This window comes from Camelus ferus, chromosome 1, assembly GCF_009834535.1.
Source record: "Camelus ferus isolate YT-003-E chromosome 1, BCGSAC_Cfer_1.0, whole genome shotgun sequence".
NCBI classification, from domain to species: Eukaryota; Metazoa; Chordata; class Mammalia; order Artiodactyla; family Camelidae; genus Camelus; species Camelus ferus.
In genome coordinates, this window is record NC_045696.1 from 101,004,787 (window position 1) to 101,029,487 (window position 24,701).

General features: G+C 33.7%; 1 non-coding gene across 1 annotated transcript; it reads right to left on the reverse strand.

Annotated features, from left to right (window-relative positions):
* Positions 1–23,414: 23,414 nt before the first annotated feature.
* On the reverse strand, positions 23,415–23,486 carry TRNAV-GAC. Its single transcript has one exon. It is a non-coding gene; the product is annotated as a tRNA-Val (tRNA).
* Between the last annotated feature and the right edge of the window lie 1,215 nt (positions 23,487–24,701).

Sequence of the window (24,701 nt, forward strand, 5' to 3'; positions counted from 1 at the left end):
TTGTAGACAGGTCTAAAAAGAGAAATAGAGAATTCCAGGATCTGTTAGAGATTAATTTGTGTTAGCCTTAACATTCATGGGGCATTTTCGGGTATCTGTACTTTCCCTCAGTTCTACTAATTCATTAGAGTTTTTAATAGCTTTATTGCTTATCTTTATGTTAATCTACAGATTCTCTAAAAGCTACATTCATCTCATAATTACAAATTTATTTGGGGAGTTGACTTTATAGGCTGTATCTATCATAAGTTAATAATCTAGAATTAAAGCACTGTTTTGATGAATACACCAAAAATTGTAATTAGAGGTTTATGAACTCACATAAATTTCAACATTGAACTTATTTGTTTGATTTATTTTGTGTTCTGATTGACATAGATCATTTTAAAACAGTAAAATGTTTTTTTTAAAAAAAGATTTCACCTTGTAACCTCAAGAAAAGCTCTAATTAAAATTATTCATAAACTTGATGAAAAAATAATAGGAAATTTGAATTTAAAAGTTGAACCAATTCAAATATCTAAGTGTATCTACAAATTCATATCATATTTAAAATTTAAAAAAGAAGTACCTTAAATTTATGTGTACTGAATTTCTATGTAGTTTATATAGTGTGATATAATGGTGATGACACACATTGCACCTTTCTGCTGAACAATATGCCAGAACATGAGTACATGCCCAGCACAGGCACAGAAGAGAGAATAAAAGACAAAAATCTGAGAAAATACATTAGTGACACATATAAGTGATTAGAGATTAATATTCAGAATTACAAAGGACTATAAATAAAAGACAATAAGAAAAATGTAAAGAAATGCTATGAATCAATACAGAAGAACTCGAACACCATAAAGAACCCTAGATAATTACCTTAGTTTTTACAATAGCTTGGGAACTTTATTAGAATTTAATCCTTTTTAATGAAATCACTTTTCCTATTACTTTAGTGTATTTCCATTTGCCTTTTTTACCCAAAGCTGACTTCCTAGGTAGCTTCCTAATTTACCAGGATTGAGTGTTCTTCACTGCCTAATGCACTAATAAAAACAGTAAAGGGTATGAATGTAAGACTAAAGAAGCAGGAGTGGGCAGGGAAAGTTTTCATACCTTGAGGCAGATGTGACATTTATAAAAGAAAAGCAGGAGGGAAGGAGGGTTGGGTAGGAAGACTCTCAGACTGTAGCAGAATGCTAAGAAAGCACTGGCTAGACCAAAGAGAAATCCTTTAGTCAAATCCCACATCCTCTAGACATGGACCTGCCCAGTCATCAGCTGGGAGCAATCCTGAAAAGCGTGGCCTTGGAGTGATCATGATGGTGGAGCCAAGGGAGGTGGCAGTGGGAGCTGTCAGCAAACTGTCCTCCCTAGAGTATGAAATCTGAAAAGTACATTTTCAAAGCTGCCAAAACCTGTTTTATGAATTAATGATTATCAATAAGCTTTAATATGCCCCTACAGTAACCAACTGAGCTGTTTTATTCAATTGACTATTAACATAAAATTACTTTATGATTTTTTTATCATGAAGGGAAAGATATATTCATTACATTACTGGGTGATTTTTTTAATGATAAAAGTAGAATAAATAAAGAAAATAAATTACAAAGAATATAATAATACCCAATAAGATGTAAAGTTTCTGATAAAATAGAAAACTAAATATAATCTAGTTAAAATTCAAGGAAGTGATATTGCTATGGGTGGCACAAGAACTTGCTGTAGGATAGGCAATGCTTTGTCAGAAGTCTAAAATATATTTGTGATTTTTCAGAACTATAGCACAATCAGGACCATAGGAAAATGTAAAATAATATTTAAGGATTATGTAGAAATATTTCAACATGTTACAAGAAAGATCATAACCACTTAAAAAAATCAAAAATTATTAAAATATGAAGCAGTAAGTCAAGCCTGCTTTCTCCAAGTCAAACTCAAAAGATGCTGTTTAAGATTCTCATTCAGTAACCTTAATATGAAAATTATTCTTCAGTTCCTCAAGTTTTAGAGTGGGAAAGAGGACTAGCTGTTGCATTAGGCACCTCAACTTTGTGTGAAAGCATCTGAGCCTCTTCTCCAACCTATTTTTTTCCAAATAAATATGTTTCAGCACCAGGAGTCTTTTGAAAATCACCAAAATCTTTTGGAAACAGATCTGGCAATGACTGAATAAACAAAATAGAAAGTGACAGGAAAAAAAATGTTACCATAGAAATACAGGCCAAGACACACCCTTACTTCATCCAATGTCTTGAATTGCCTGAAAACACAGTAAACATACCCTCAAGTACCAAAATAAGTTGCCCTTTTAATAATATTTTTTCCATAAACATTGGCATCCCAGTGAGAATTTAGGTCATAATTTAACCAATTATCACAGATTTGGTTCCTGGGAAGCAAATTCTGAAATGAAGATTAACACACAGGAAGTTTACTAGGACACGCCTTTTTTATCAACATATGTGAAAGGGTGGGGTGGTAAGAATGAGTAGGCAAGGAAGAAGTCAGGCTTCAGTGCATTCTCAACAAAGGCCTTAGGCACATTCTCAGGGGAAACTGAGTCTACAGGGCACTTCAGAGTTATCCTGAGTTAGGCAAAGGGGTCTGCCTCATTAGTCACACAATGCGTTAATCACTCATTGGATCTGAGCTGCCTCGGGAAGGGCTCACACCCTCGTGCTAAGCTACTCACTTTGGTCAAGACCAACCTCTAAGAAGGCTGACCGCTGCAGGCTGTCTGCAGCAGCACTTCCCAGCAGCTGAAAGAGTAAGTCCTTCCATCCTGAAAAAGTACCAGGATCAGATGTCACAGCCTCCAGTACACCTGCAAAGGAAGTGTTTAAACTGGAGGCTAAGAAGACTTGCACGCCCACATAAGTATAGTCAACTGATCTTTGACAAAGGAGCAAAGGCAACACGATGGAGAAAAGATAGTCTCTTTAATAAATGGTACTGGAACAGCTAGACATTCACATGTAAAAGAAAAAAAAAATGAATATAGCCACAGACCTTACACCCTTTACAAAAATTAATTCAAAATTGATCGTAGACCGAAATGTAAAGTGCAAAATCATAAAAATCCTAGAAAATAACATAGGTGAAAATCTAGGCCTCCTGAGGTATGATGATGGCTTTTTAGCTACAACACCAAAGCTGTGATTCAGGAAATAAATAATGGATAAGCTGGACTCCATTCAAATTTCAGACTTCTGGTTTGAGAAGGAAACTGTCAAGAGAATGACAAGGCAAGCTAGAGACTGGGAGAAAATGTTTACAAAAGACATATCTGATAAATGACTCATTCAACATATACAAAGAATTCTTAGAACTCAACAATAGAAATAAACAACCCAATTAAAAAAAAAAAAAAAGAGCAAAAGACCTAAAGGGACACCTCACTAAAGAAGATATACAGGTGGCAGATAAGCATATGAAAGGATGCTTAACATCATACTTCATCAGGGAAATGTAAGTTAAAACCATTGTAAGGTATCACCATACACCTATCAGAACTGCCAAAAAACAAATGCTGGCTAGGATGTGGAGCAACAGGAACTCTCTCATTTCTAGTGGAAATGCAAAATCATACAGCCACTCTGGGAGACAGTTTGGCAGTTTTCTTACAAATCTAGACATACTCTTGCCATACGATACAGCAATTGCACTTCGTGGTATTTACACAAATGAGTTAAAAACATATGTCTGCACAAATACCTGCATACAGATGTTTAGAGTAGCTTTATATATAATTGCCCAAACTTGGAAGCAACTAAGATATCCTTCAGTAGGTGAATGGATAAATAAATTATGGTATATCCAGACAACAGACTATTATTCAGTCCCTTTTTTTTTTTTTTGGTAGGGGAGGGGAGGTAATATTATTTGGTTCTAAAAGAAATGAGTTATGAAGCAATGAAAAAACATGGAAGAAAAAATGTGTATTATTGACTGAAAGAAATCAGTCTGATAAGGCTAGATGCTATATGATTCCAGCTATATGACATTCTGTAAAAGTAAAACTATGGAGACAGTAAAAGGATCAGTAGTTACCAGGGGTTAAGAGGGAAGGGAGAAATGAAAGGATTTTTAGGGCAGTAAAACTATTCATTACAGTAGGACTCTATATGCATATATCAAACCCCACAGAATGTACAACACCAAGAGTAAATCCTAATATAATCTATGGACTTTGGGTGATAATCATGTGTCAATGTGGTTTGATTGATTCTAAAAAACCCTTTGGTGTCGCATGTTGATAGTGGGGAAGGCTGTGTGTATGTAGCAGCCAAGGTAAATAGGAAGTCTCTCTATCTTTTGCTTAATTTTGTTGTGAACATAAAATTACTATAAAAATTTCCTATTAAGAAAAAAGAAATACATACTAGCGGATAGAGTGTTCTATGAAATGGAGTCAGAAGTAGGGTAGGGGTGGTCATTCAGAAAGTTTAGTTGATTGTCTAGTCATAGCCACACCAGAGGATATTTGTTTTGGTGAAATGATCTTTTTCTAGAATCTATTTATCAAACTTATACTCTGAAACACTATCTCATCTCTGTCCAGAATTAATAGAATGCTATGTATCATTTACAAGCCTGATACACGGATATCTGTAAATGGATATTTCATGAAGACCAAAATGTTGCATTGATCACAAGGGAGCATTGTCTACCTCTAGGCACACTTTCCAAGAAGTCAGTTATCCAAACAATTCTTTATGAACATGGAATTCAAACAAAAAATAATTGTATAATTTCTATGCTCTTCTTTACCATGTGAAACTATGGCAGAACATACTTGTGTTTGCTGGACAAGACATCTTCATATTGTCTGAAAAGGTGGTTGTAAGCCTTTCTTTGGTGATGTCATGTCCTCTATTATTCTAAAAGCTGACCTGTCACTCTTGTGAAGGATACTATGTTGAGGGTCACATGTTAACATCCCCAATCAATTTCCTGTAAAGTGTTTTATAGGACTGGACCATTCTGTCTACTCCAATTTTGAGCAGTTATACATTGGGATTTTACATTTTACTTCTCTAGGAAAGAACAGTTCACTCCTGAGAGAGCTTTGCTACTATCTGCATGTATCACATATGTGTATTAACTTACCAGATGCTTATGCTGATAATATATATGTATGTACCTATGTATGTATGTGGGTACACACACACACACACACACACACACACACACACGTGTACTTTACGGCTATTAGTAACTTATAATTATTGATGGGTATGTCATATGGTATAATTATAAATATAGATGAAATAAGGTAGTTTTATTTGGTCATTTGCTTTGATCTACCAGGTACATTCACTAAGTCAGTGTATTTTTATTGAGTGCTTACACAGTGCTCAAAACTTTGTTCGGCCCTAGGAAAATATTAGTGAAACAATTTTGATGAGATTTCTCATAAAGAGCGCTTCCTGGTGCTGCTTGTTATTTATTCTGTCACAGAAGCAAATCAAGTTTGTTCAGTAGTCTTTTTTTATTAAAATAATCTAGTTTCACCCAGGATTTATTAACTATTTTTAATTGATTTTTTAACTATTTAAGTAATCTGCTCTGGAGCACCAAGAGCAAGTTTCACCTCTTTCAACCTCATATATTTCAAAGATGAAAAATTGTAAATGTTAGCTTAATTGCTGCCTTAATTTGTATTATAACTTAAATTTGGTTCTTATGGGTGAAGCAAATTATTTAGTATTTGTGTCAAGAAATCTAGCTTATTCCCTTCTTTGTTTATTTGTCAGAACAAAAATGATTGTGGTAGTACTCATAATTGGTCTGATTGATGATTTTCCTGTCACTCTGTATCTTAACAATTTGGCTGCAACACAACTTATTTGGTACTTTGTAAAATACAAGATTTTATGGTAAATGTTACAATTCAAAATATGCTATTGGGATCCCTGATCTGTGAACATGGCTTAGCCTCATATGAGTTATGTGTCTTAACTGAATCATGACCATATTACACGGCTCAAATTGTGACCTGAAATATTAGCAAGAGAGTAATATTTGCAAAATGTACATGAACTTAAGTCAGCATTTACCATGCAAAAGCCTCAGTTGGGAAGTCACTAAGCAGTTTTGTGCAATACAAAATAATCTGTCAAGTAAATTTAGAAAACCTTGTGTTCAACCAAAGCGAACAGATTTCTTTGCTGAACAATTTCTCTGAAATTTTATTATGCTAATTTGCAATTTAAATTTTTAGACAAGCTTTTAATCCACAGCTTTTCTCTTTTATGATAATGATGATGATGATGATGGCGATGATTCCTTTTACCCAAAATGTGTAAGGAAGCTACGGATGCATTTTAGAAGCAAAAGTCTTTAAATAAAACCGATTAACAATGTAATATGTTTAATTTGTTCTTGGTTATATTTATAACACTTTCAGAATTAAAAATCTGACTACATAATTATATTTAAATAATGGAAGATATAGATATGAAGTTTGTGTCTAACTTATTGTTCTCATTGCTTTGGAAGCAATCAAGGTAAAACTGGGCACAGCACCAAAGAGAGAAACCAGGGTGTTTTATGTATAATCCAGGATCATGAAAAATATCCAGGTTGCCTAAGGTTTGGGAAAAGAAACAATCAAACTGAAACACAAGTATGAATAAATCAGAAAGAGAGCAGAAGTATATAATTAAGTAAAGTTAGGAAGGAATTTGTTATAGAATCATTACATGTGACAAAAACAACAGGAAAAGGGCAAAAATATAATTAAAAAGTCTTGGATGTAACAAAATTTATAGATAAATAAATAGAAATTCCTGGGGTATGGAAAGACAGGGACCTGAATTTTGTCAAATGTTGAGGTGTGAGTTGTACAGGTAAAGTTTATAATCTAATGTAAATTATTCAATTGAACAACTGCTCTTTTGAACCACTCCTCCAGGTTTTATAGTGATAACAGTTGCAGGATGGATGAAAGGCTCAAGTAAAACTTGCATATCTTTACCATCTCAACATATACATAAAAGAAATATTTTAAATTATAATAAATTTCATAACATGCAGTAGGCAATCACTTCCTGAAAAATGCTACCCTTGTTATGGAATTACTGAAATATTTATTGAGTTGGAAGTTATAGTTATTTGCATATATAAGCACCTTTAATTGCATTTGCATATATGTCATTATAATTATTCAACTTGCATATAAATTGAGTGATTGAATTATATTACTTGAATACTTTAGAGGAATTGCAGAATTATGGCAGCATTTTGCAGAAAAGCACATTTCAACCTGCAAATACATGAGTAAACGTTCTTTAATTTTTTTTTTTTACTTTACTAGGAAACATGTTAAATACGCCAATTTGGTATAGTTAAGGGATATTTTGAGTTTAAAAGAAGAGTAATAAAATACCCTTGATGCAGTGCACAGGTTGGCAAATAAAATATTACTAGTATCTTTGACGCCCTCAAAGTAGCTCAGCCAAATGTATCCCTATTTCTCCAAAAAATGCCAACTGTATTCAAATAACTTGAATTTTGTATCCATTCTAATCATGAAATAATTAGACTTATAGAATATACACATAGAGAAAGATGAATAAAACAAAAATGTAAATCTTAATCATTTTATCACAAAGCAAAACCTGTGTAACCTCCAACCAGGACAATAAATGAAATATTACGAGCACCATCAAGCCCCTTTTGTTCCCCTTCTCAATCATCGCACCTCACCCTCCTGCCCTAAGTTAACAATATTGCATCTCAGAGACATGGTGTTAAGACTTTGGTTTAGTTTTGGTAACGTTTGAACTTCAAATAAATGGAATCAAAATAATTTTCTTATTGCTCTTTGGACTCATGTTATTGTGCATAGTGGTATTTCATTTGTGGTGGATTCTATACTTGTCACTATAGAGTTACATCACAGTTTATTCATTTCAAGTGTACATTTGGAATGTTACAAGTTTTGGGTTGCTACTAAGTAACTCTATGTCTATTCTTATACAAATTAGTAGTGCACATATGTAATAAGCTCTTAATATCTAGGTGTGAAGTTGCAAGGTCATTTGCATATGGAACAGTACTTGTAGTTAGTAGATCTGCTTTCTAAAGTGATTGTACAAATTATCTCTCAGCAGGAAGAAGAGCCATCAAGAGCATGTAAGATTCCCTATCCACCTCCTTACCAATATTTGGGTTTTTTAATTATTTTTAAATTTAATAAATCTAGTGGTCATACAATAATACATCATGTTTGAAACTATATTTTTCATTTATAATGTTTAATTAAAAATTTTCGTATTTTTTTTTAAAGTGAACATTTTAAGTGACCGATACATACAAATAAGCATACACAACTCAATGAATTTTTAGAAACTAATACACCACATTATGGAACAGACTGTTACCAACATCTTAGAAGCAGTCCAGTCATTTCTGCTGGTAACCATCACATTGATGCCTAACTTTATAGGTTAACTTGGTCTGAAGACACCAATCTTTCACTTCTCCCTGTATCCACATTCTGATCTGGTAATTTTTCAGTACCCTTCCACTCTAACTTTGGTATGGCTATGAGATGATAGCAAAAATGATTTAAGCAGAGACTTGAAAAGTACTTGCCTGATTGGGTTTACTTTGTTTTTGCTCTCAGCCATTGACGTGCAAACCTTGCACAGGGTAGCATCTATTTCACTGATATCTTGTCTTGATTTGTTATTTCCTTTCTTCTACTATTTTAATTTTTCTTCTTTCTCAAGGTTGTTGAAGTAGATGGTTAGATCAATGTTTTTTCAGACATTCTTCTTCATTAATGTATGTACTTTAGGGGACAGATCTTCTTCTAAATACTGCTGAGGTGCACCCTTCAAGGATTGATGTATCATAGGTTAATGTTAACTAACTCAAAATGGTTCTTAATTTGCCTTGTGATGTTTTTTCTTTACCCATAAGCTACTTAGAATTGTATTCTTCAATTTCCCGCCAGTTAAGGCTTTTCTACTTGTCATTTTGTTATTGATTTCTACTTATTCCACTCTAGTCAAAAATTCTTTGGATGCTTTAAGTGCAGTGGAAAGAGATGAGGTTTATTTTATGACTCACCATATGGGATAATTTTTTTATAAGTTTTGCATCATTTATCTAAAAAATCTTGTATTTTATAATTGTTTAATAAAATGTTCTATAATTTCTAGTAGAGTCTTTATTACATTGTGTTTTTTATAAAGTCTGTCTATTTCATTTAATTTTCTCCTGCCTTTCATTTATGGAGTAAAGTATATTAATGTTTCTCCCTATGATTGTGGATTTTTTTATTTCACTTTTCAGTTCAGTAATTTTTTTACTTTATTTTGAATATATGGTATTCTATGCATATATATCTAAAACTGTGATATTATCCCAGCAGTTTGACCTTAGTTAACTGACATTAGAACAACTATATTTATGTGTCCATATTAACTATTTTTGCCTTAAACTTTACTCTATTATTAGCATAGTTATATTAGATTGGTTTGTTTTATCAACCTTTTTTACATTTTTAATACATTTTGTGTCTACTATACTCTTAAATTTTTTAATTGGGAAATTTAAATTTAATGAAATCATAGGCATATGGTGAAATTGCACATTTTTGAACCCAAGAATCAAAACATGGTCTATCTTGCTGACCAATGAAATGAGTGAACATTGTAGACAATGTTTTCAGACAGAAGCACTACATTTCCAGTTAAGATGTTATAGAACTCTCTTTCCCCTGGCACACCAATCATGGAAGATGGATCTGGAGCTTCCATAAGCTTTGATACTTAGAGGATGGTACAGAGAAGAACATTAACCCCAACAACTCCAATGGACAGGCACCATGAGTAGGAAATGAATATTTGTTCTTTTAAATCTCTGAGATTTGGAATAGTTTGATCCTGGCCTACCTACCTTTAGTAATACGGGAAGCTTTAAGTTATGGATTAAATTAAAGAATTTTTTAATTTTCTATTTTATCTTATGTTAGTTTCATCATTTTACTTTTCTAGGATCTTTCCAGGATATCTCCATTTTATTTTTTCTTTAATTTAGCATAACTTATTTGCAACATACTATCACCATCTTTGTAATACTATCTGTAGTGATGACACTTTTGTATTCAAGATAATGTTTTTGTACCTCCTCTTTTTTTCTAATCAATCAGTTTTGCAAAGTATCTTGCAAGGTATTGTCTAGGTTAATTCTCTCTGTTGCTTGTGACATACGACATTAATTTTTGCTTTTATGGTTAATATTTACTTACATCTGTATTCTCTGGGTTTAGCTTTGACAACTTCTGTGATAATTTCTTGAAATAACTCATCGATTTTACAACCTTTTTGTTTTTTACAACCTTTTTGTTTTTCTAATGTATAACTTTATATTGATATATTTTTCTTTGAACATGATCTTATCTGTGTCTTGGATAGAGATATGCTAATTATTCTTCAGTTTAATATGTTTTCTACTTTCAGTATAGATTTCCTTTCTGATGCATATTGTAGAAGTGCTTATCTTAGTTTCTACATTTCTAAACATTAAGGTGTTTTTAACTCTGCTATTGTTTTCTTACTAGATTTCACTGTGGTCAGAGAACATACTATAAATGACTTCAGTCCTCCACAACTTGGACTCCCCCATGAGAAATCACAGCTCAAAGTACACTCTCATGGGGTTCTATGCCTGAATTTGGGCCACTTGTGAGGTCTAAAACACTCTGAATGGAGACTTTGATTTAAACTGGTTCTGTGTTGCTAGTGCCCCTGCACGTCTGGCAGAAGCAGATGTGAATCCCATCTGGTCATAAAGTATTCCCAAAGAAAACATTTCAAGGAAAATGAGCAGACAACAGACAACCTAACAAATTGTTTGAGGAAAGTAGGTCCTGGGTTTAGAAAGAGCAATAGAAATAAGAAAAAGCAGGGACAGACTTTCTAAAATGTCATACATTATAGTTTTCAGACATAGAATATTAAATAGCTGTGTTGATGTAGTTACAGGAGTGAACAAAAATTTTTTAAAAATAGAATTAAAGAGAACAGAAATAAATGGCAGATCTTTTAAAAAATTTAGGATAACCACGGCTGAACAAAATTTAATAAACTGTAATAAAGACCTCAATAAGGTTATCTGTAATCCAGTTCAGAGAGATACATAAATAGAAAAATGAAAGGAGAGGACAGAATATGTGTAGGGTAGGGTGGGGAGTTCTAAAATATATCTGTTTATTATCTAGAGAGAGAAAATAGAATATAGAAGAGACAACATGTGAAGAGTTAATAAAAACAATCATCATCAAATTGAATTTGTGGGAAAAACAGACTCAAAACAAAATACCAGATAATACAAACAGGGGTTGATTAGAATTTCTCATATTGATCAGGGGTCAAATAAAGAATGTATGTTAGAATAGATAGGGTTCTGCTAAAAGTGTAGACAGAATATATTATATTTAAACAAGATAGCAAAGAAAAACCAAATAATTAAACACAGAGAGAAGACAGGACTAACTCTCAGGAAGTGACTAACCACTCAGAAATGTAAAATTTAAAATGTCCCATAATGAAAGTTTCTAGAGTAGATAGCTTTACCACTGTACTCCAACAAATAGTCAAGCAAGTCTTCCCAAAAATACTTTTTTAAAAAAGAGAGAAAGAAAATTTCAAACTCTTTAGATGAGGCTTGCATAACCATGGTGCCAAAACTCAGATAATCCCAATGACACAAGTGAGTATAAATCCAAAAATAATAAATCTATTATTAGTGAACCAAAAGTGAAACCCTTTATTAAGTGATACGTTGTGATTAACTTAAATCTCAAATTGGGAAGTATGGATAATGTCAGAAACCTTAACAGCATAGTTTAATTTATTAATTATCTGAAGAGAAAAAATCACGAGTAACTCAATAGCTCAAAAAGTTTTAATAAAGATGAAAAACTTCTGATTATATTAATTAAAAAGAAACTCTCAGAAATATAAGAAGAGCAACTTTCTTAACTTAGTAATCATTATGCCCAAATCCTAAAGTAAATCTCATAATTATTGGTAAAACTTTAGATACATGCCTTTTGAAATCAAATGAGGATGCCTACTATTATCCTACTATTTAATATAGTCCTGACATAACTGGTAGATACATTCAAGAAATGAAAAAAAAAAAAGATGTAATCATTGTCATTGAAAAAATAAAGCTAGCATTATTTCAATATAATATAATTACAAATGTAGAAAAACAATAAATAAATTGTTTGAGCCTGTACAAGATTGTCAGCTACAACTATACCAGTGATAACTGTCTAAATAATGCAATAAAACATAAGATATTCACATACTAATGAAAGTTAGCAAAATGTTTAGACATGAACTAAAATCACATAAGTCCACTCTGGAATGAAAAAATAATCATTTTAAAGACATTAAAAGACAAAGTAACTTATTTAAATTAAAAGAATATTTTGTAGTCTTTGATAGGATATTTTACAATGATAAAGATGTAAATTATCCTCAAATTAGCCAAGAAAGTGCTTATTTTATGAGTCCATTCACACATCTTAGAATGGCTAAAATAAAGAAAAAAAAAAAACTAACAATACCAAATATTGCTGATGATACAGAACAAATGAAATTCTCATAAACTCTTAAAAAGTTATATTTTATCCTATAGCCCAGAAATGTTATCCCCATGTATTTAATCAAGAAAATACTTCAACAAGAATAGTTTTAATATTTGTTTTTCTTAATATCCCTAAACTGAAACAACCCAAATATATGGAAGAGGAAACTGAATAAACAAATTTTTGTGTATTTATGTAATAAAATACTGCTTTGCTTCAGGAAGGAGCACACTGATGATAAGCGTAATGACTTGAATGAATCTTAAGAGCTCTACGTGGACAAAAAGAGCATAGCTCTTTATATGAAATATTGGGACATGCAAAAGTAATTAATGTTAGAAATCAGAACAGCAGTTGTCTCTCCAGGAGGCACTGGCTGGCTTATAAGGACTGACTGAGAAAGGACACAAATACATTTTTGGTATTGATGGAAATACTGTATATTTTCATAGGGGAATGTTTAAAGGGTATACGCATTTGTCAAAACCCACTGAACAGTGCACTTCCATTGCACTTTATTTAAATTATTCCTTAATTCAAAAATACATGCATTTAAACACAACAAGAACATAAACAAATAGAGATATACATTAAACTCTGTAGGATGGTTTGCTACTGACATTCAGTGGAAAGGAAACAAAGAATAGAAAGAAAGTAAGTGGAGGGAAGAAAAGAGTAAAAAAAGAGAAGGTACAGGTTAGTAACAATGATAATAATATGTTACTTAATGACTGTGTTTCTGAAACCTAAAATACCTGATGTCCCCAAAAGAAAATTAAAAAGAAAAATATGGTTTTTGGAAATCGATATTTCATGGATGTTTTCACATATCTGCAAGGCCAGGGCTTTCTGATCAAACTTACTGGCAACTGTATTAGAAGATGATTGAGTGATAACCATGACTTAGAAGCTAGAGATGGTGAATTTCTCAGGAGAGATTTGCAGATTAACTATCTCTAGAGCCATTTTATTTACACTGAAAAGGGGAATGGACATAGAAAACACATATTTTGTTGTTCTTGTTTTCACTAGAAGGACAAAATCTCTCTGTTTCTCCTAAAAAAATGGAGGGGCAGCTATACTAGTTGCTCAATATAAACTTTGGGATTCATAGTTTTGGGGCTCCTCTCTGTAGGACAGACCTTTCTGGACCCATAGTGTGACATCTGCCCTCATCATTTTGACCCTAGAAATAGAACATGGGATACTAATGCCAAGATATTCTGAATGTAAATAACTGGTTTATCTCTGATCCAGAAACCTCATGTTTATTGTCCAGAATTATTTTTATATATATAGCATTATTTCAATATAATATAATTACAAATGTAGAAAAACAATAAATAAATTGTTTGAGCCTGTACAAGATTGTCAGCTACAACTATACCAGTGATAACTGTCTAAATAATGTAATAAAACATAAGATATTCACAAACTAATGAAAGTTAGCGAAGTGTTTAGACATGAAGTAAAATCACATAAGTCCACTCTGGAATGAAAAAATAATCATTTTAAAGACATTAAAAGACAAAGTAACTTATCTAAATTAAAAGAATATTTAGTGATAAATATATAAAATATGTAAAATATTTAAAATATTTATCACACACACATATATACATAAAATGTTTATCACTTTTTAATAAAAATTTTAAAAGCACTTATGCCTTCAGTGACTTTATTGTAAGGTAGACCATTTGCCAGATATTGTAAATGAACACAGTATGGTGCCCAGAAAATCATTTTTAGCATTAGAAACATTAAAAAAGCAAATCACGTAAGTATTCAGGAAAAAAGAGCAGAATGACACTAAAAAGTAGATGAATTTTCTTCCTAAACAAAATGTGGTTGTGAACCAGCAGCAGCTGCATCACCTGGGAGCTTGTTAAAAATGCAGAGTCACAGGCTACACTCTGGAATCTGAATCCAAATTAACAGTATATCCATGTTATTTGTATGTGCACTAAAATCTAAGAGGCACAGGATTAGAGAACAAACTAGACCCAAGTAAGAAAGATTAAAATAAAAAATAGAAACAACCAAAAAACTAAGTTGGAGGAAAAACAGATCCTGTGGGTATTTTACTGAAATAAGAGATCTCAGAAAGCAAACTAGAATGCCTACTTTAACACAGATTCAGATCAAGGATTTTAATAAAAGGTGCCCTCTGAAAGCTGGAAATATAAAGAGCTGATAATAAGATTAATATGGAATCCTTCTTTTGATGAATATAACTATATGGTACCTGTATGTATCAGAGACTTCAACTAGAAAGATCTGATAAAATACATCAGGAATTCATAATTTTTAAGTAGACTCAATAATTGTAGGTGAAAAAGTGGTGTTGATCGTTTCTTTGAGAAAGCAGGTGTATAAAGTTTTATGTTATTTGTAATTAAGAAAAAAGTACTTGATATATGAGATACACTAATGATGTACCAGGCAGGATTATAATTAACTGATTTCAGAGCTGCTTGGTTACTGGATTGATGTCTGGAAAATATGCTCTCGATAGAGGTAAAAGTGGGTAATGCTTGTTCAAAAATATATTTTTTGAAGAGCCATAATTTAGTGCTTATCTCTCATTGTGCTGTACCCCACAAAACAAAATGTAGAAGGCGATATATTAAGAAACTAAATGCTTGATGAAGAATAAGAGCATTCAGAAATTGAGGTTTTATGGCTAAGATTTTCAATAATAAAATATTCTATAGTAAAAACAGAAGCATAGAAGATATCATCATCATTATCATTAACCTCAGGATGTACATTTACCAAGATTATCCCTGGTGTACACTTGTCTACCTTCCATGAAGTAATGTAACACACCAAGGCTATGCACTCTTTGAACCCATCTCCTTATCCCCACCTTTTTTAGTTTCCTGTGGCTGCTGTAACAAATGACCACAAACTCAGTGGCTTGAAACAACAGAAACGTATTATTTCACAGATTCAACATCCAGAATCCCGAAATCAAGGTGTCAGCAGGGCTGCATTCCCTCTGGGGGCTCTAGGGGGAGGACCCTTCCTCACCTCTTCCAGCTTCTGGTGGCTGTTGGCATTCTTTGGCTTCCTTGGCTTGCAGTCCCATCACTCCACTCTCTGTCTCTGTCTTTGCTCTGCCTTCTCTATGGGCCTTTTCCTTTTCTGTCTTGTGTAAGGACACTTGTCACTGGATTTAAGGCACACCTGGATAATCCAGGATGATCTCATCTTAAGAACTTCACTTAATTACATTTGCAAAGTTTTTTTTTTTAAGGTAACATTCATAGGTTCTGGGGAGTAGGACCTGGACACTTTTTGAGGGGACCTTGACTCAACCCATTAAATCTCCCTTGTTCCATGAGTTGCACTCTCTATAAGAATGGAGACATGCTGGGAACTGGAAAGTTAGGAACTATCTTAAACTAGAAAGTGCCTTCCTTTTATCTATTGACTCAACATCAGTAGATATACAATGAAGGATGAACCAATATACCACCCCCAAATATTGTCACATAATGTACCACTCTCACTTCCAATTAATTTGTATCTTTCTACGCATCCTCCTATCCATTGGCTTACTATTCTTCCAGACTGGCAGGGCTTCTCTGATTCATGAGACAGTGTCAGTTCAGTATGATTTTAAAACAATTAACTGTCAATTATTCATCACAAAAATTATTCCCAGATTCATAAAAACACATTGTCAATCACTCTGAGTATTGCACTGTAAGTTTTTATCTTTGATATTTTTTTCACCAGTACTTTCGTGGGAAATTAGGAGAAGCCACACTGAGGAGCTACCAGATAGAAGCTACTTTGAATGAGATAGCTGAATCAAACTTTCATGATTAGGGGAAGGGGTGAGGTTTATTTATTATTCATGCTTTCTTCTATATTGTTAGTAATTTTAGATAATGAATGCATTATTGATGAATTCAGAAAAATTATTAAAAATATAAAGAAACCAGAAAAATTTAAGCAACTCATCAAGGTCCATTTTTCTGTTTTTTTAAATGTTTAAATGTAAAATTTGAATTGTCCTAGATTTTTTTTCCTATAGCAGGTTGTAAATATTCAGCGGTGTTCTTATTTCATTGAACAGTTTTCCTGGAAACCACAAATTATATCTATATATAAATGCATCAACAATGAAACAGTTCAATCCAATTATCATTAAGCATTTGTCTACCTTCCAGTACAGACTGTAATTTCTTTGCCACGAAGTACAATGCTTAGCAAAGTAAAACAGAACATATTTTTCTTTTCTGATTTGAAAATATACATGGCTAATGTCTCTGGGTTTTGAATACATTCATCTTTTTCTAATGCTTTCTGTAGGTCATAAAATTGATTAAGATATATCATACTATCAAAAGAAAGCAGGCATACAGTCATTCAGAATTCAATGCTGCCCATCTTTAATGCTTTGATACCATTTTATATCTACATCTTTATTAACATTTTAGACATATTATATTGAAAATGCAACAGCATATCCTAATACATCAAGTTTATGAACAGCCTAACTCTATCAAAATGTTTCTATGGTTGATGGAACTAGCTATTCATTCTGTATTTTCAAACTGCCTAAGAATGGACTATTAAGTAAATAATATAGTTTTCTAAAATTATTTTTTGTGCGCTTTTAGAGCATAATACGAAATCGTTCTTTGAGACTTTGCTCATTATAGTGCTCATGGCTGCCATGGGAGTGTTTCTGATAGTTATTGAGCCACCATAAAAATACAAAAAGAATTTGACTCAAACTACATACAAAAAAAAAAAATCAAACTACCTGATTTATTTCCATAGAAGGAAAGAGAAAAGGTAGTTCAGGTTATAGTGTCTCATGACATTGGGTGATTCATACCAACAAACTCTCAATACAGTAAGTCAATAAGGGAAGAAAATGATATTTCCAGAAAATGCATGGTTTCAGAGATGCTAAAGGCAGCTCCAGGCACATGAGGAGATTCCTGAGGAAGTGCAGAGGGTATCATAAATTTGATCCTTATTGTTCCCCATAGCACATATCACCATGGTTTGACATTCCCAGTTCTGCTGCCTCATCATGACTGTGTGGGAAGCCAAATCTCTCTGATCATCAATGGGTCCCTGGGAGCAAGTTAGGTACTTGGAGTTTTCAATATTATGCAATTCGAGAAATGAAACTCTAGGGTCATGCAAGAGCCAATGCATCTCAGGTAGTCTCTAACTTACTCCCCAGTCTTTGGTGTTCTGGAAAAGTCTAGCTTAATATTAATCAAATACCACAGACCATCTTAACTTTTGCCATGTGTCATAAAGACTTCACTAAAGGATGCTAATACTGCCTTTGCTATCATCAAACTTTAAGTCTGACTTTATGAATACATACTTTTCTATTTCAGTTCCTCAGCCCCTCTTCTGCTTCCCCCTCATTGTGTCACCTCTCTGTACTTCCAAGTTGTCCATATCACTGTGCAAAGTTGATCAGGCTCTGTCCTGCACAAGATCTCACCACGGAGGGGCCTCTGAGAGCTAAAACAATCTGAGAAGCTTAGTACGAGATTACATCAGCCTGGAATCTATGCATATGTTATGCCAAAAACATATCTAAAAAATTTCTGTCAATATAAGTGTATTATTTTAAAGTTTGTGTCCATGTTAGGAAAACATACCCATAGTGTTAATCTTCACTTGGAGTATGGTCTCGTGTCACTCAATGGTATCAACTGATTTTAATAAACAAATAAAATTTGTATATAAAATACGAGTTTTGACATATGGTAAGTTCTGACAGAAATATGAAGAAAGTAATGAAACATTTTCCTCCCCTAAAGATGGAGAATGTATTTTAGAAATAATCTTGTCCTATTTCACTGGTATGGGCTTAAAAGTCATTAAGCTTCCTATTTGATAGTGAATTTCATTACTATATTTTAAAGAGAAGGCACACACATGCTACATCACCGCTTCCACCCTAGCAGAGAAACTGTTGGGAGGGGGCCACCCTAAAATCTCAGTGGCTTAACAACCACAGTTTGATGTCAGGGGCAGTAGCCTCTGCTGCATGGTCATCTGGGGCCCTTGATCCTTCTTTCTTGGCTTTTATCTTCATTTAGCTCTTTGTAGTCCTTTGCCTTTTCTCATGGTGACACAAGCTAAAAGTTTTGCTAATGTCCTTGACACTTCTCTTGTTTTCGTTTCCCTCATTATCCGATGTTGTCTTCTTAAGAGGATCATTAAAAAGAAAAACTGCATGTTTTGACCCTCCCAAGCCTTCTTACCTCCCACAGCAGTTCATTTCATCGCAACTGTGAAATTTTAACCTCACACATGAAACTATACTTCACATAACATGCTGTTCTAAAAATGTTAGTGCAATGACCTTACAAATCTCATTCATCTAATTTTGATTTGTTTATTTTGGGGTTTACATCATTTCCAGTGTTTTATAAACAGACTCTTTCCTAGGTTCTGCCTTTCTACAAAATCAAAAACGTTTTTAACTTAAGTTTGAATTTAATTTTGAATAGGTTATTCATTCAAATAGTCATGAACAAAAAAATGCATAAAGAGTACACAGTCAAAAAGTGTCCTCTCATCTCTGTCCCTCATTTACCCATTTCTAACTCCAACCATTTGCTGGAGACATAAGAATCACTATTTTCTTATCTGCGGTTCCTTTTTCTTCAAGCATAGGCAAACAAATATAAGTATAAATACGTATTACCCCCAATTTATACAATATTTAGTGTATTACATACACTGTACTGCGTTATCTTTAGCAACCACTTATCTCAGAAATCTTTTCATATCCGTACAGACAGCTGCCTTGTTCTTTGACAGCTGTGAAGTATTCCATTGAAGGACACACCTCAGTTTGTTTAAGCTTTTCCCAATTGCTGGGCATTTAGGATGCTTCCAATCTTTTGCTATTATATACAATTGTGTTATATCTTTCCTCAGGCATGCAATTTTACTTGCAGGATAAATATCTGGGTCTACGGGTATACACATCTTTACTGTGCTACACTATACTAAGTGTCTCTGTGGAAGGGTTGTACCAATTTAATCTTCCTCCAGTAACATAAAAGTCCTTGTTTCCTAACAACCTCATGAACAGAGGGCATGATTAAACTTTTGGATTTGGTAGTCATTAAGGTGGAAAATAGTGTCTCAGTGTACTTCCCTGATTACAAACGTAGTGGTTCATTTTCTCATATGTGCTAAAGCCATTTATATTTTCTTTTCTGAGAACTCTGCATACATATCCTTTGTCCATTTTTTCTATCATGTTACTGATATTTTCCTTAGGACTTGTCATGGACTAAATATTTGTGCCCCTCTGAAATTTGTTCGTTAAATCCCTAAGCCCCAATGTTATTGTATTTTGAGACTGGCTTTTGGAAGTTAGAGTTAGATGAGGTCCTGAGGGTGTGGCCTTCATGACGGAATCAGTGCCCTCATAAGAGAGATATGAGAGAGCTTGCTCTCCCTCACGTGTGTGCACCCAGAGGAGGCCACGTGAGCACACAGGGAAAGTGGCCGTCTGCAAGCCAGGAGGAGAACTTTCACCAGAAATTGAACCCTGCCATATCTTGATCTTGAACACCCCGGCTTCCAGAATTGTGAAAAAATGAAATTTCTGTTGCTTAAGCCACATAGTCTATGATGTTTTGTCATAACAGCCTGAGGTGAAAAATGCAGATTTCGATCCTGAGAAGTGGGGGTACTGCTGTAATAAATACCTAAGAATTTGTAAACAGTGTTAGGAAAAGGTCAAAGAGTTTTGAGGTGCATGCTAGAAATATGAATGTTAAAGGCGATCCTGGTGAGGATTCAGAAGGAAAAGAGGAGAGCTGGAGAGATAAAAGCTACCATTTTCTTAGAGGGTACATAAACAATCATAAGTAGAATATTGGTAGAAATACAAATGTTAAATGCCATTCTGGTTTGGTCTCAGACAGAAATAAGGAACGTATCATTGCAAAATAGAAGCAAGGCAATCCCCGTCATAAAGTGGCAGAGAACTTGGCTGAACTATGTTTATGTTCCAGCGTTTTGTGGAAGGTAGAACCTGTGAACGATGAAATTGGATATTTAGCTGAGGAGATTTCTAAGGAAAGTATTGAGAGAGTCGCTTGGTTCCTTCTGACTGTTTATGATAAAATTTGAGAAGAGAGAAATAAATTGAAGAAGGAATTGTTAAGCAAAATGGAACCAGAACTTAAAAGATTTTGAAGATTCTGAGCTTGTTCATATTACAAAAAAAAAAAAAAAAAAAAAAGCATGTTTGTAAGAGAGCCCCAGGTGTGGGGCTGGGTTGGGCTATAACTCAATGAAGAGGTTATGAATTTATACAATCAGAAACACTGCCAGTTTGAAGTGAAGGAGACAGAGATGAGACAAAACGAAGGAAGGCTGCTGGACTTCATAGATCCTACAGGATCTGATCATAAAACTATTAAATCATAAACATGCACTATTTTAAAGACAAGGGAAGAATGAACCCAAAGGTGACTCAGAGATCATCAGGGCTGCATCCTAGGTTTCAAAGGTTGAGTGGGCTTTGCCTCTGTTTCAGCATGCCTGAAGACGGCTGCCTAGAGCCTTAGCGGCCAGGCCCCCTCCTGGCAAAAAGGCAGAGGCAGGACCACTGCCCCGCTGCGTCCTGAAGGCAGAGCATAAAACAGAAGAGGATTATTCTTGAGCCTCAGGATCTAATGCAATTTGCCTTGCTGTTTTGGGCTTGCTTGGGATCCATCAATCCCTCCTGCTTTCCCATCTCTCCCTTTTGGGATGAGAATGTCCATCACGTGCCTGTCTCACCATTGTATTTTGGCAGCACATGACCCGTCTTCTTTCACAGGTTTGCAGCTGGGGAGGAATTTTGCCTCCGGAAGATCGTACCCCAAGTCGCACCGAGACCTGACTTAGATGATATTTAGATGAGACTTTGAACTTTAGACCGTAGAATTGATGCTATAATGAGTTGAGACACTGGGGGCTGTTGGGATGAAATGAATGTATTTCGCACATAAGAAGCAGATGAATTCAGGGTAGCCAAGAAAAGCATGTTAGTCAGGGGAAGCCCACGCTAACTAATGCACCACCCTCTAGAAGTTCTTACAGTTACGGCGATTAGTCTTTCGTCTGTGATACATTATAAATGTATCATTTTCTTTTTTTCGGTTTGCTCATGATATTTTCTTTTCATTTATATTTAATTTTTGTATGTACAGGTGTTGATGCTTATGTGATTGAGTTAGATAATCTTTCTTCAAAGGCTTTAGAATTTTGACTCATAGTTAGAAAACTCTTCCCTATTCAAACTTTATGAAGATATTAATCTATTTGTTTACCTAATTTTTTGTTACATAATGCATCACATGCACATTTTCACCTATTTAAAATTTATCTTGGTATAAGTTATAACATATATATATATATATATATTTAAATTTATTTGTATTTTTTAGATGTTGATCCAGAGCTTCATCATCATTTTATAAATAGTCTATTTTGCCTACTTGTTTGAGATACTGTCTTTAACATTTTATAACTTACATTTGTATTTAGTCCTATTTCTAGATCTTTTATTTTATTTGTTTGGCTTACATGTCTATTCAAGTGCTAGGAGGATACTGATTAATTACTAAGTTTCATAATTATTTAGTACTTAGTGATTATAATCTCCATTCATGTCTCTTCTTTTTCTAAGTTCTCCTTGCTATTCTTGATTGTTGATTTTCCATAAATTGTTTTAAATACAATTATCTAGTTATACAAAATTAATATTTTATTAAAATTCTCTCAATTTTACAAAATTTCAGAGAAAGCTGACAGCTTCATAATAGAGATTTTCTTATGTAAGTACAAGGTAGATCTTTTTGTTTGTTCAAAACTTCTTTGAAAACCAAGTGTTTTGGAAAATAAAAATTAAAGTCTATTTAGTCTTCTAGTTTGAAACTTTGGAAAGGAATCAGACAACACAGTAACCTCATGTCAGTAATAAAATAAATAATAATCATCAATTCATGAATTTGAAAATATCAAAATAGTTATATTCTCATAATTCTAGCTTTCTAATGTGACTTTGGAGCTATTTATGAGGTCTTTAATAAATATATAAGGATGTGTGTATATGAGTAAAAGAGAGAGAAAATTACTTTCAAGTTCACCTGGACCACCGGTTTGTTTTCATTCTTCTCACATAGAAAACACATATTAACTACCGAAGTGTACTTGGCACTTCCTCTAGGTTGTGTAAATGACTATCTTGTACTTTTCAAGATCATCTTGTTTTTAAAATATTCTGTCTTAGCACTGAACACGTTTTCAGACGTGTAATTAGATATTCTTTACAGAAATATAGTTACTGTATTTTTAAATCCTGCAGGAAAACTGAAACTGGTTCTAACACTGTAGACAATAACTAATGAGGGTCTTTAAGTATTTTATTTAAGAGAAAAGATCAATGTGCTCAAATTACAAATCCAGTATTATCAGCACAAGGAATTCTTCACTTTCTTTTACTGATATTTTCAGCTTTGCTTTATCAGCCCACTCCCTCAGCAATGTTTGAGGGGTTTCCTATTGCATATTGTCATTATGTTTTCTCAGAAAAAAGAAAAGGAACCCTAGGGTTTGTTCCACTTTAGAGTATTGTTCTAAGAAAATAAATTGGTGATAATTTTATACTGATGCCCAATGTTTGTATATAAAATTAACTGAATGCTTACATTAAAATGCTAGGAGAATGCAAATTGGAATGATTGTTTGGGTTTTTTTCAGGGGGGTGTAATTAGGTTTATTTAATTATTTTTAGTGGAAGTACTGGGGATTGAACCCAGGACCTCATGCATGTCAGGCAGGCACTCTACCACTGAGCTATACCCTCCCCCCATAATGATTGACACTTGGCTCTAGTCTTTCAGTCCAACATTCTCAAGGGAAGATAAATAGGTTAAAGTTTCTCTTTCATCATGGAGAGAGATTCTGTTAGAAGGTAAATCCCTCCTGATCCTTTAGGACTTTCTCAGTTCGAAGTTTATTTACTTGTCTGCAATATATCATTCCTTGTTTTGCATTTTTTTTTTCTGTTTTGTGACAATAAAAAAAAAAGACTAGAAAATATTGTCATTGAAATTCTCAGTAGTGTAATTTTAATTTTACATGATTCAATTTTTGGATCCCACTTATTGTGCTTTAATGGTATTTTAGTTTACTGGATTAGTTAAATCTTGTCTCTCCTTTCCCTCAAGACTCAAGCAAAATATCACTTGAAACATAGTACAGAGCACTGCTCTGTAAGTTGCTGTTTCTGATGGAATAATCATGGGGGGCAAAAAACCTTTCTGTATACAGAAGCATATGGAAGGAAGGGGGATGCTGTACAACAACTGAGGGCTAATTATTGGGAGAAGATGATGCCAGGGAGCTTTGTGGGGACACAGTTCAACCAAATCAAGGTCCAGTACCAGCAATTATCACATCATTCATCATCAACCACTTCTATCCTGAGTAGGACCTTGAAGACATCCTCTCCCAGGCCTACCAGTGAGTAAAAAGTGGAGGATGAGATAGCAAACCTCATCTTTGCCTTCCCGCTTTGATGCCATGCTCACATTCACCATGTACATCCCTTCCATAATCTCTTCATTGTGCTTCTGCCACTTATCACACCCTCCTTCTTATTTTTCTTTTTTTCTTTTTTTAAAGTTCCTGGTTAACTGGACTAAGTGAATGGGTTAGGGAGTTTTATTTTTTTTCTAAATCTCAATATTAATTGGACTAAGTGAATGGGTTAGGGAGTTTTATTTTTTTTCTAAATCTCAATCTTCTTTCTTCTTTTCACAGTGACTTCCTATAGTCATATATTTGCTTCTACTTGACGGAAAAGCCACAGAGGCAGAACATGTTAGTTGTTTTCTACAGTCTACCCTTCCATTGTTGTTACTGAACCCACACCATATCCCACCTCTCAGACTATTCCATCAACCCTGCCCTTTCTCAAGCTTTCCTTTTTTTCTTTCCACAATAAAAATTAAAGCAACCACAGGGCAATCACTAATTTGAAACCAAAGGAAAGACAAGGAGAAAGGACCTTGAGAAC